Below are 12,071 nucleotides of genomic sequence, written 5' to 3' on the forward strand. Positions count from 1 at the left end.
AAAAGACCACAAATTTGACAACCTAAAACAATACCCATTACTATCTTATAGTTCTATAGGTTAGAAATCCAAGTGGGTTTTACTTGGGCTCTCTATTTAGAGTCTCATAAGAATGAAATCAAGGTATTGTCCTGCTGGGAAGTTATCTGGTGGCTCTAGGGGAGAATCACTTTCTTATTCAGGCTTCTGGCCAAATTCAAATACATTTCCTTGTACTTGTGGGACTGAGGTTCCCAGGGGCTTCTCTCTGCTCCTAAGGCTGCCCATATTCTTTGGCACAAGTATCCCCCCTATTTTCAAAGTCAACAATGGTGTGCTGAATGCCCTGTGCTTTAAATTTCTCCAGCTACCCTTTCCCTTACTTTGGCCCCACCTGCCACAAGCCAAAGAAAACTCTTTGTTTTTAAGGTTTTATGTGATTACAGTGGGACAACCAGATAATCCAGGACAATCTCCTTAAGATCAGCTGTGTCATATAATATAATCACATTCCCAAATTCTTAGAATTAGGAAAGGGCATTTTTGGAAAGCTATTTCAGAGTTCTATTTACCACAGGACGCTAACCAAATTCATTCAATTTATACGTACTAAGTATGTGGTATAAATTTTTCTATAATGAGGCCTTGATTTTTCTTAAGGATAATGTAGCATGAGAAATCAGGACTATATGGATAGTCAGGAGTGTCAGAACTAGAAAAGTATTCCAAAGGTTATCTTTGAAGCAAGTAAGAACCAATTATCCCCATTTTGTACTTAAGGTGCCTAAGAGGGTTTAGTGAGACTTGCTCAATACCACATGAGTCCAGGTGACAGAAAGACAGCAGAACATTTTCAGCTGCTCTTCACAGCATCAGTACATTTAAACGAGGCCCAGTTCTCTCAGACTTTTCTAAGAGCTGCTGGAAATCTTTACAGGCATGTCAAATCGTTTAGCTGCTGGACTACTCTACTTGAGCACAAACCAGCATCTCTTGCAGCAAGCACCAAGAGTCAGACTTTCCTTGTCTGAGAGTCTTCCCTACTGATCATCATTAAGGGTCCGTTAGAAATCAAATATGTGTTTAGACTTAAGTAAAACATAATGCTTAAGAGCACAGGCTCTGTTGGCAGACAGCTTGTGATTCAATGAACCATGCTTTGGGCACGTTTCTTAACCTCTCCTCTGTAAATGGATGCGATACTAATTCCTATCTCATAAGGCTACTCTGAGGAGTAACTGACATAACACATGAAAATTCTTCAGTCACTGTAGTGACGAGACAATTGTTTTTTTACAAGACCCCCTCCCCCCCATTGGGTTTCTCCTGAGTAGCTGCCCTCTCCTTAGGGCAGCCGTGGGCAAACTACGGCCCGTTTGAAATGAATAAAACTATTGAAATAAAAGACCGTACCCTTTTATGTAATGATGTTTACTTTGAATTTATATTAGTTCACACAAACACTCCATCCATGCTTTTGTTCTGGCCCTCGGTCCAGTTTAAGAACCCATTGTGGCCCTCGAGTCAAAAAGTTTGCCCACCCCTGCCTTAGGGCCATTTCTGATGCCACCTGATTGAGGGAATGGCCCCACTCTCCTTTCTCTGTTTCCTTGGCATCTGGCCAATTAAAATAAAATAGGAATCTGCAAATTAAATCTCATACATGGTGCTACACCATCTCCCCTTTCCTCTAAGAGGAATTTAATAGTGATAAGTAAGCAAAGACTCGGGGGGCAAACTACAGTGACCAGGATTGAGGGATTCCTAGGGACATGGGACTTTCAACAACATTGAGATAGTCCCAGAAAAAAATGGAACCATTGCTCACCCTAGAACAAATGGCCTGTGTGGCCTTGGGCAAGTCACTAAACTTTCTGTGCCTCAGTTTTCACATCTAAATGTAGAGATTGCAACAACCCTCCTTCACAAAAGTGGTTTTTTTAAAAAACAGTAAATGAATTAATCTGTAGAGTACTTTGGATCATACATGGAATATAGTAAGCACTCAATAAATGTTGGTTTTATTACAATTATTAATCACTGTAAGGAAACACGGAGTAATAAAACTAACACAGGAGGACATGGCAAAAAGCCCAGAATCTTATGAAGTCCCTAACAGCCTAGGAATGGAGCACCTGGGAAGGACTGTTTTCCTGCATCATCACATTGTTATCCTTCTCTGAAGATCATGAAAACAAAGAAAAATAAGAATACTGTATTATCTGAAGAAAAACCGATAAGATAAATACAAGTTAAAACTACCCCGAGTACTATTTCATCAACTATAAGACTAATAAAAACAAAGCAAAACAAACAAACCCCAGAAGTGTGACAACACTCAGTTACTAAAGCTGCAAGGAACAGACACTCTCATGCTGTACTAAAGGGGATGCAAATAGTCAGCCTCCCTGGAAAAACACCTTGCAATCTCTACCAGAATTACAGGTGTATTTGAACCACAGTGCTGGCTCCGGTGACCTATCCTACAATTACTCTAACACATATATTACAGGGTACATGTACAACACTATCCCCTGGGTAGTTGGTTATAGCAAAACACTGGATCCAATCCAAATGTCCAAAAACAGAGGACTGGTCAAAGGAACCATGGCGCATCCATGCAGTGAATACGATGTAGAAGTAAAAAAAAAAAAAAAAAAAAAAAAAAAAAGAATAAAGAAGCTTTCTATATATTAATATGGAAAGACCTCCTTATATACTGTTCAGTGACAAAAGCCAAGGAACAATATAGTATATATAATATGCCATCTTTTATGAGAAAAAGGGGAACTGAGAATATACATGTGTACACAAATATAAATATATATATATTTTTATATTTATAAAGAAATATGGGAAGAATAAGCAAGAGAATAATTAAAATGATTACTTAGTAACAGAAAGAATTGGATAGATGGAAACAGGGGTGGGAACAAAATGTCTCAACTTAGATTTTTTATTTCATTTTTATTTTGACCTTTCCAAATGTATTACCTATCAGAAAGATAAACTAAATAAAATAAAATGTAAAAAAATCAAGAGCTCTTTATATCATTCACTGAAATCTCATTTGAGAAGAAGGAAGTTGTGCTGAAAACAATAATGGTGTGCTCCATCGACCAGGCAGATAAACTAAAAGATTTCTGGCCTGTGACTGTGAGGACCACTCTCTTCCAGCTAAGCCGAAAGGAAGCAAGGGTGTTGTTCTAGGGATACTGATATACAGTCCCCTCTCAACCCAACAGTGTGGCCAGCGTCTGCGAGGAGGAAGGATGCAGCGTGTTTTCCTTTTCCAGCCGTAATGAGGTTTCATCATCCCATCATTTTACACGCGCACGTTAGCAGATCTGTTCTTCTTTCTATGTTAATTGAAATCGGCTGCTTTGGGCTCTGACACAGGCATTTAGCACTAACAGTCAATTGCTCTTTCCTCAGCCATCTGGCAAAAGAGTTGAAACCAGCAATTTTCTGAGTCAGAATTAGACATCTGAAAAAGAAAATGCACATAGGCAAACCCCTTAGAAGTGCAGAAGGAAAAAAGGGGGCAGGTAGCAGGATGACATAAACCCTGGTCTACAGTGATGTGATTTCAAAAAGGGGAACCCAAAATGGCACTTCGGTGACCTGACACCAACACCATGCTTCCCCAGGTGCAGCAAGAAGCATTCAGGATTAGACAGTCTCTCTTTACTTTCCTCCTGAATGACAGGAGCTACTCTAGCTTAGGCCCTCCCTCTGCCTTCTAGATGGGTACACTCACATAGACTTTCTCATCTTTAGTTCATGAGTAGCCCCTTGCATTTCAGCAGGATGCATAAAGTACCTGGCTTCTGTGACCGTATCTTCTGGTCCTTTGAACTCTCTGTTCTTGTCCCATCTCCTTTTCATGGTCCCGTTGCTCCATCTCCCCTTTAAGTGTTGGTCTTCTCTGGACTTCTGTCCTCCCCTCATCTTACTTCATACATTTACTCTCCCGTTTGCAGGTTCAAAGCATTCACAGGCCGTGGGCCCCTGTGAAAATAGTGCAGGTTTAATTCTGAAGGGAGAATGCATATTAGACCCTCTCTGACCTGGTTACTTGTTTATACGGGCCTATTCCAGGTTTCATTGGGAAGCATCACACTCTATTCACACAAATGCAGTGATAAGTACATTTCTGTTTGTCATTCCCAGCCTACCAACTAAAGTACTTCCTGGTAAAGGGTTCGAGGTCCTCAAAACTTTGGCAGGACACCCCTACCACCAATGTCAATACAGTGGGGCCTTGACTTATGGGTTTAATTCCTTCCGAGACCGAGCTCGTTAAGGAGCTCGTTAACTCAAATTACTCTGTCAACTCAATGCAAAACATCTGCCGAGAGACAGCTGGTATCTCAAAAAACTCATTAGTTGGGACACTCGTAAGTCAAGGCCCCACTGTAGTTAAAAAAGCTACACCAGTGAACCTCAAGTTTTAATAAGGCACAAGTCATGTCACCTCCAGACTGATGGCTATGTTTTCTCTGAAACTGTCCACCCACATGTGACTCCACTTTGGCCCCACATATCCTCTACCTAGAAAATGCACAGAAAATATGCAGGCACTCCGCAGGTTAATTGGGGAGTGGCAGCTGTGCTTGGTACACCTGTCCTTGCATCTCTCCCAAAGAGGAACTAGGCACTGGCTCCAAGCATCTTCCATCTGCTGAACCGCCTTAATGCCCCTCACCTCTGGTTCTCATCTCCACATGGAAGGTAAGTGGGGCAGGGAGTCAGGACATAGGAACACATAGGAACAAGATCCAGTCAGTGTGGTCCTTCTGCCCACATGTGGCCTGCCCTACGTGTTCCTCTGTCCCTTGTCTTTCACTTTGTATTTTATTTATTTTAAATTATATTATTATTATTTGCTGGCCATAGGCTCACCCAGGCCTCAGAAAGAGACTGTTTATTGCAAGCTCTTCTAACATCACTTTTCAGACTGCTTTGTAGTCTTGGGTCCAGGGATGGGACCAGGGTGGGAATCTCTTGCGACTGTGGGGGGAAGGGATATGGGTGTCCCCACACCTGGGCTCAGTTGAGGACATTCCTGCCAGCAGCAGATGTGGTCCTCATGGAATAGGCCTTGTGGATTCTGCTCGAGAATCTCAGGGCATTGCTGCCCATGGTTCCCTGGAAGGCAAGCCTGCTGCCACCACTAGTTCCCCCATAGCTCTGCCTGTTGCCACCACCACGGATGTGTTCACCACAGAGATATTCAGGATTCCCACTCCATCTCTGTTCACCCGGCACTCCTTGCCTTCCAGAAGCTTGCAATAGGTGTCAGTCTCGATGTCCAGGGCCAGCTTGCCATTCATGAGTTCCTAGTACTCCTGGAGCTGCTGGGCCATGTTCTGCCCAGCTCACTGATTGGCATGTGCATTCTTGAGTGCCAGCTCCCCACGGTCCTCAGCCTCAGCGATGGCGGCCTCCAACTTGGCACCCTGGTTCTTGTTGTTGATCTTGGCCTGCAGCCTCTGGATGGCCCCGTTCATCTCCACAATCTCATTCCGGGTCTCCCAGAGGTCGTTCCCATGCTTCCTTGCCTGGACCTGGAGGGTCTCAAACTTGGTCTGGTTCCAGATCTCAGCCTCAGCCATGCTGCTGTTGGCCATCTCCTCGTACTAGGCCTTGACCTCAGCAATGATGCTGTCCGGGTCCAGGGAGCGGTTGTCGTCCATGGACAGCACTACGGAGGTACCTGGAGATCTGGGACTGCAGCTCTGACAGCTCCATCTCATAGAAGGTCCTGAGGAGGTTGATGTCCTCATTCAGGGCATTCACCTTGGCCTCCAACTCCATCTTGTTCCTGTAGGCAACATCCACATCTTTTTCAGCACCACAACTCATTGTCAGCAGCTGCGCGCCAGTTAATTTCTTACTTCATAGTTACTCTTGAAGTCTTCCACTACGTCTTGTGTGCTCTGAAGCTCCATCTCCCATGCATCTGCAGGGCCTGAAGCTGCCTCTGCAGGCCAGCAATATGGGCTTCAAAGATGCCGAGGCGGTGGCTGCTCTTGACCGATTTCTGCTCCTCGGTAGAGCCCACTTGGTCTCCAACAGCTTGTCCTGCTGCTCCAGGAAACGCATCGTGTTGATGAAGGAGGCGAACTTGTTGTTGAGGGTCTTGATCTGCTCATGCTTCTCCTGGTGCACCTGCTGAATAAAGGGGTTATTGTTCACCTGCACGGGGCCAGCAGGCTCTGATTGATGGTGACCTGGTGGGTGCCAGCGCCCACCAGCCCCTGTAGGCAGAGTGCTTGGCTTTGGCCCAGGCCAAAGAGGCTGCAGCCGTGGGAGCCTCTGGTGCACACTACGCCCTGGGAAGGTGGTGGAGTGGGGACTGGAGACCTGGGAGCTGAAGTGGGTGGACAGGCTGGCTGTACTGGGCTGGACTTAGCACTGGGCGAGAGGGAGCCGAACTCACTGGCCTTTGGGGAAACCTGGCCTCTTTTTTCATCACTTTGTATTTTAAATTGATTCAATGAACCACATGATTCCAGAATAAGTAATTCCATCTGTGAGCCTTTCTGTTCCATGACCTCTGTAATAACTTGTCTGGTGTGGCACGTGGGAGCTACCATTGCATCAAAGAAATTTCCCACAAGACAACATTTTACTGGCTGGTTTCTCTTTTTTTATGAAATGTCTCTTCATCTCTATTTCACCTTATGATTACAAGTTATTCTTTTTTCCCCGGTTTTCAGATTTTTCTATAAAAAATGTATCATCTGGAAAGTAATTGAGCATTTTAAAGGGCAAAATGGTCTCCTGCTCCCCCTGAAGCCCAGGCACTGAGTTTTATTAGGCAAAACCCAGACGAGTGCCCAGCGAGCTAACACAGTGGGTAGGACAGTGGTCATTTCTGCATGTGTTGGCTCTTTTCCTGTCAGAGACGGCCCACTTGCTCTCCCTGTTTTCTCACTCCTGACTCTATCAGGTGTTTATGACTTATCTGCAGACGCCAGACTAGACTAAAACATAGACCCGGCTCAGCGCTGGGCTTTTGGTGCTTGTGTCTATTGCAGTTCAGGTGGAAATAGCGAGGGGAGGAAGGCTGAGGGAGATGGCTTTAGGAAGACTGAGGAGCCACTTGGAAAGGTGCTCACAGTCTCTGGTGCTAGAGACAGACTGAAATGCGTGTCATTTTGGACCCCTTTTAAACCTGCCATGGAGACCATCTTTTATCCATCAACATATTCTTCCTCTAAACCAGCCTCAATGTAATTACTTAAATGTAAACTATCCCATGCAGCTGTGCTTGGATGACATTTCAGGCCAAGGTCAAGTTGATTGAATTTGTTGTGTTCATGGTTTCATGGTTATTGTATAGATCATTAAATAGAATTCAATTTCTCTGGCATTGCCTATTTTCATTCTCAAAAGGTAAGTATAAGCCCTGGCTGGTTTGGCTCAGTGGACAGATTGTCAGCCTGCAGACTGAGGGGTTTCAGGTTCAGTTCTGGTCAAGGGCACATGTCCGGTTGTGGGCTCGATTCCCAGTGAGGGTCGTGCAAGAGGCAGCCAATCAATGATTCTCTTTCATCATTGATGTCCCTATCTCTCTATCTCCCTCTCCTTTCCTCTATGAAATTAATAAAGATATTTTTAAAAGGTAAGTATAATATCAAAGGATGCAAAATGGCAGCACACCATGTGAACTTTAAATTATTTAAAATTTTTGTATTTTTAAAAAATCCTGATGTTTAGCCTCTGTTGGGATCTCCCATGGCAACAACATGCTGCCCTCCTCAGATAGGCCACATGCTCTCTAGTTGCTCACCGACACCACGTAACTCTTGGATAATTCACTCATTTACATTTCCTGTGTGGCTGTCCTGGACTGTATCATCAGTTTTAGTTTTCCTGATGATTGCCCCATGTTTTACCCGCGGTGCCATCTACCTGTCATCCAGTCTCTGTACAATCGCTAGGCTTCCTGTGGCCCAGTTCCCTTGCCCATGTTCCTCTCTCTGAGTGTGATCTGACCTTGGTCCATCTTCTAGTCACTCCGACCTTAAACCAGTAAGACAACCTGACATCAAGAAGCAGAGCCCTGGGGGATATTCTTTCAGTGTTCTAATGTTCACTTTCAACATTGCAACATATGGGTCATCGCACCGACCTAGCAAATATTGTCAGAACCCCAGAAGCCTCTTTTAAAAGTGGCCAAGTACTTCAGAATTCTAATGCTAAATCCCTTAGGCCTGTGACCTATCCATTCAATTGGCACCAAATGCCTCCTGAGATTAAACAAAGCCTGAAAGATAATGAGATGAAATGGCTCGACCTTCAGATGTGAGATCTTTCCTTCCAAGCCTGTCGCTGGTTCAGATTATTTTTATCATTTTTCAAAGCAGCAACATTTATTTCCTCTGCTTCAGTGATCTGTGCAGATGCAAGGTCTAGAAGGAATATTTAGTGGTCGCTATGGTTACCATTAGTCATATGAAGTTATAGCTAGTGCTGATTCCTCTCCTCACAGCTGTAAAAAGAAAGAACTCTCCAAAAAGCAGGCTTGCTGGGGCTCTGAAGTCTTAAATTCCATAATGCAACCAGTTCCTCTGGTAATTTATCTTGATCTGAGAGTTTAATTCACACTTTAAAGATTTTAGGCAGGGAAGGCATCCTAGGACCTGAAAACTAGAGGAACTTAGAGAGAATTTAGCCTCAGCCGCTCATCTTACAAATAAGGAAACTGAAGCCCAGGACGGAGAAGGAACTTGGGTCTACACAGTGTCAATTACCCACCAAAAGCTGTCTCTACTATGTTTCTTGCCTTAAATAATCAAAGAGGCTAAGTAATATAAAGATTCAGGGTGGACAAAGACTGAGTTCCAGGCAAATCTGATCCGACAGAGAGGGGTTGAATCCTTGAAATGGAGCTTGAGCCAAAAATCACAAAAGGTCTTAGAGTCCGTATTAGCTTTGGAATATCAACCAAGCTTGATGGTTGGTTGAGTGGAGATGGTACAAACAGACAAAATGAGGCTGTTTGTCTGCTGGTTCTGACCAGCTTTCTGAAAAGTGGTTGGCCCACAAGTGCTATACCTTTTTCTGGGGACTTGACCTCCTACTGTTTTGTACTTTTTCCACTCCTCCTGGCTCAGTGTTTAATAGATGCTTGCTTTCATTAGGGCCAGACATATGGATATTATTCTATTGCTTTGCAATTGATTGAACGTAAAAATAATATTGTATACAGAACATTTTAGGCAAAGTTCAGGAAGTGCCCTAAATATCTTTATACTTCCTAATTCAAGAATTTTAAACTGTTTCGTGTATTATTTATTGAACTAGTTTTTGCCTAAATAGACTCAATATTGGATGACTTGCACTAACCCTTCCTCCTTGTTGGTTTTGTTTCTAAATACCAAAGTCACTGAAAGGAGAGAGCTCTTTAGAGAGAGGAGAGCTGGGGTGAAGAAATACAAGAAGAGCTTGGAATATCTTGTTATACCAAAAGTAAGTGAGTGCTCAAAATAATGGGAGATGTTATGGACTAAATTGTCTGTGTTCCCTCAAAATTCATATATTGAAGCCCTAAACCCAATGTGACTATCCCTGGAGACAGGGCCTATGAGGAGGAGATAACAGTTAAATGAACTCATAAAGATGGGGCCCTCATCCAATAGAGCTGGTGTAAGAAGAGGAAGAGACGCCAGAGCTCTCTCGGCACAATGTGAGAATACAGAGAGAAGGTGGCCGTCTGCAAGCCAAGAACAAAAGCTCTCACCAGGAAACAAATTGGCCTGCACTTTGATGTTGGATTTCCGTTAAGCCACCCTATCTGTGTTATTTTGTTCTGGAATCCTGAACAGACTAATATAAGATGTGTCAAAAGAACTCAAGAACCAGCTTTTAGGGCATGCATTGGACAAATCTGACATAATTTGAGCTTCAAAATAAATCAATTAATAGCATTGGATTATAATTCATTTAACAAAAGTAAGAATCCATGAATTCAAGCCCTGGCCAGTGTGGCTCAGTTGGTTAGCCATCTTCCTATGAACCCAAAGGTCACAGGTTCAATTTCCAGTCAGGGCACATACCTAGGATATGAGTTAGATCCCTGGTCTGGGCATGTGTGAGAATCAACTAATCAATATGTCTCTCTCAAATAGCTATTTCTCTCTCCCCTTTCCTCCCTCTCTAAAATCAATAATCTATATATATAAAAGCCTAAGCAACCGGCTGACCATTTGACCGTTTGACCATTCAACCAGTAGCTATGACACACACTCACCACCAGGGGGGAGATGCTCAATGCACAGGCATGGAAACATGGAACAGACTGATGAACCTCAGAGAGAAGGGGAATGAGAGAGGGTGGGAAGAGATTAATCAAAGATCTTATATGCATACTAGAAGCCTGATGCACAGATTGGTGCACCAGTGGGGTCCCTAGGCCTGGCCTGTGGGGATCGGGCCGAAACCAGCGGTCCAATATCCCCTGAGGGTCCCAGATTGAAAGAGAGCACAGGCCAGGCAAGGGACCTCACCGGTGCACGAATCTGTGCACCAGGCCTCTAGTAATAAAAAAGAATCCATTAATTCAAATCAGTAAGGTGAAAAGTTGAACATTTGCTTACAATAAAATGCCAGCTGAAAAAAATAAAAAAATCAACAAAATAAAAAGGTAACCTACAAAATTAGAGGAAATATTTGCACACCATATATTTGATGTTAATATCCAATATATATAAGAAATTCATATATCTTGATAGCAAAAAGCACACAAAACAACTAATCTAATTTTTTAAATAGGAAAAGAAACTGAATAAACATTTCCCCAACACACAAATGGCAAATAAGTACATGAAAATATACTCAGCATCACTTATCATCAGGGAACTGCAAACTAAAACCACAATGAGATATTACCTCACATTTGGCTATTATCAAAAAGACAAATGATAATAAGTATTGGTGAAGATGTAGAGAAAAAGGAACCTTTGTGCACTGTTGGTAGAAATGTAAGTTGGTACAGCCACTATGCAAAGCAGTATGGAGGTTTCTCAAAAAATTAAAAATAGAACTACAATATGATCTAGTAATACTACTTCTAGTTATATAACCAAAGAAAATAAAATCAGTATCTTGTTTTGGGGAACAATCTCAAAAAGGTATCTGCACTTCCATGTTTGTTGCAGCATTTTTCACAATAGCCAGATTATGGAAACAACCTAAGTGTACATCAATAGATGAATGAATAAAGAAAAAGTGCTAGGTATGTATATGTGTGTACACACACACACACACACACACACACACACATATACCACAGTAGAATGTTTTTCAGCCACAAGAAAGAAGGAAATCCTGTTATTTGTGACAACATGGATGAACCTAGAAGATATTGTGCTAAGTAAAATAAGCCAGACACAGAAAGACAAATGCAGAACAATCTCACTTATATGTGGAATTTTTTAAAATGTTGAACTCATAGAAACAGAGAGTAGAATGTTAGTTACTAAAGGCCTGGGTGGCAAGGTGCATGGAGATGGGAAACACTGGCCAAAGGGTATAAAAACTCAGTTATAAGATGAATAAGCTCTGGAGATCTAATGGATTGCATGGTAACTATAGTTAGTAACACTCTATTATATACTTGAAATTTGCTGAGTAAGTAAATCTTAAGCATTCTCACCACATACACAAAAAGGTAATTATGTGAGATGATAAAGAGGTTAATTAATCTGATTGTAGGACTCATTTCACAATATATAAATATATCAAATCAGCATGCTCTTTAAATATATGTAATTTTACTTGTCAATTATACCTCAATAAAGCTATGGAAAAAATAAAGGTAGGGGAAATAATGTAAGTTAGAAAATTACCTTTTTTGAAACCATCATAGTAATAATTGATTCCAGTAAGATTAATCATGCTAAAACTATTAGGTGAAGGTTTGAAGAGAACAGAATATTAAATTGTCTCAAAATATCTCAGTGGATAGAGTGTGGGCCTGCGGACCAAAGGGTCCCAGTCTGAATCCAGTCAAGGGCACATGCATGCGTTGCAGGCTCCTCTCCAACCTGGGCCCTGGTTAGGCTGTGTGCAGGAGGCAA

General features: G+C 42.5%; 1 pseudogene; it reads right to left on the reverse strand.

Annotated features, from left to right (window-relative positions):
• Window positions 1-5,031: 5,031 nt before the first annotated feature.
• LOC132225790 (keratin, type II cytoskeletal 7-like) lies at window positions 5,032-6,581 on the reverse strand (annotated as a pseudogene).
• Window positions 6,582-12,071: the final 5,490 nt, after the last annotated feature.

This window comes from Myotis daubentonii, chromosome 2 (genome assembly GCF_963259705.1).
Source record: "Myotis daubentonii chromosome 2, mMyoDau2.1, whole genome shotgun sequence".
In the NCBI taxonomy this organism is placed as follows: Eukaryota; Metazoa; Chordata; class Mammalia; order Chiroptera; family Vespertilionidae; genus Myotis; species Myotis daubentonii.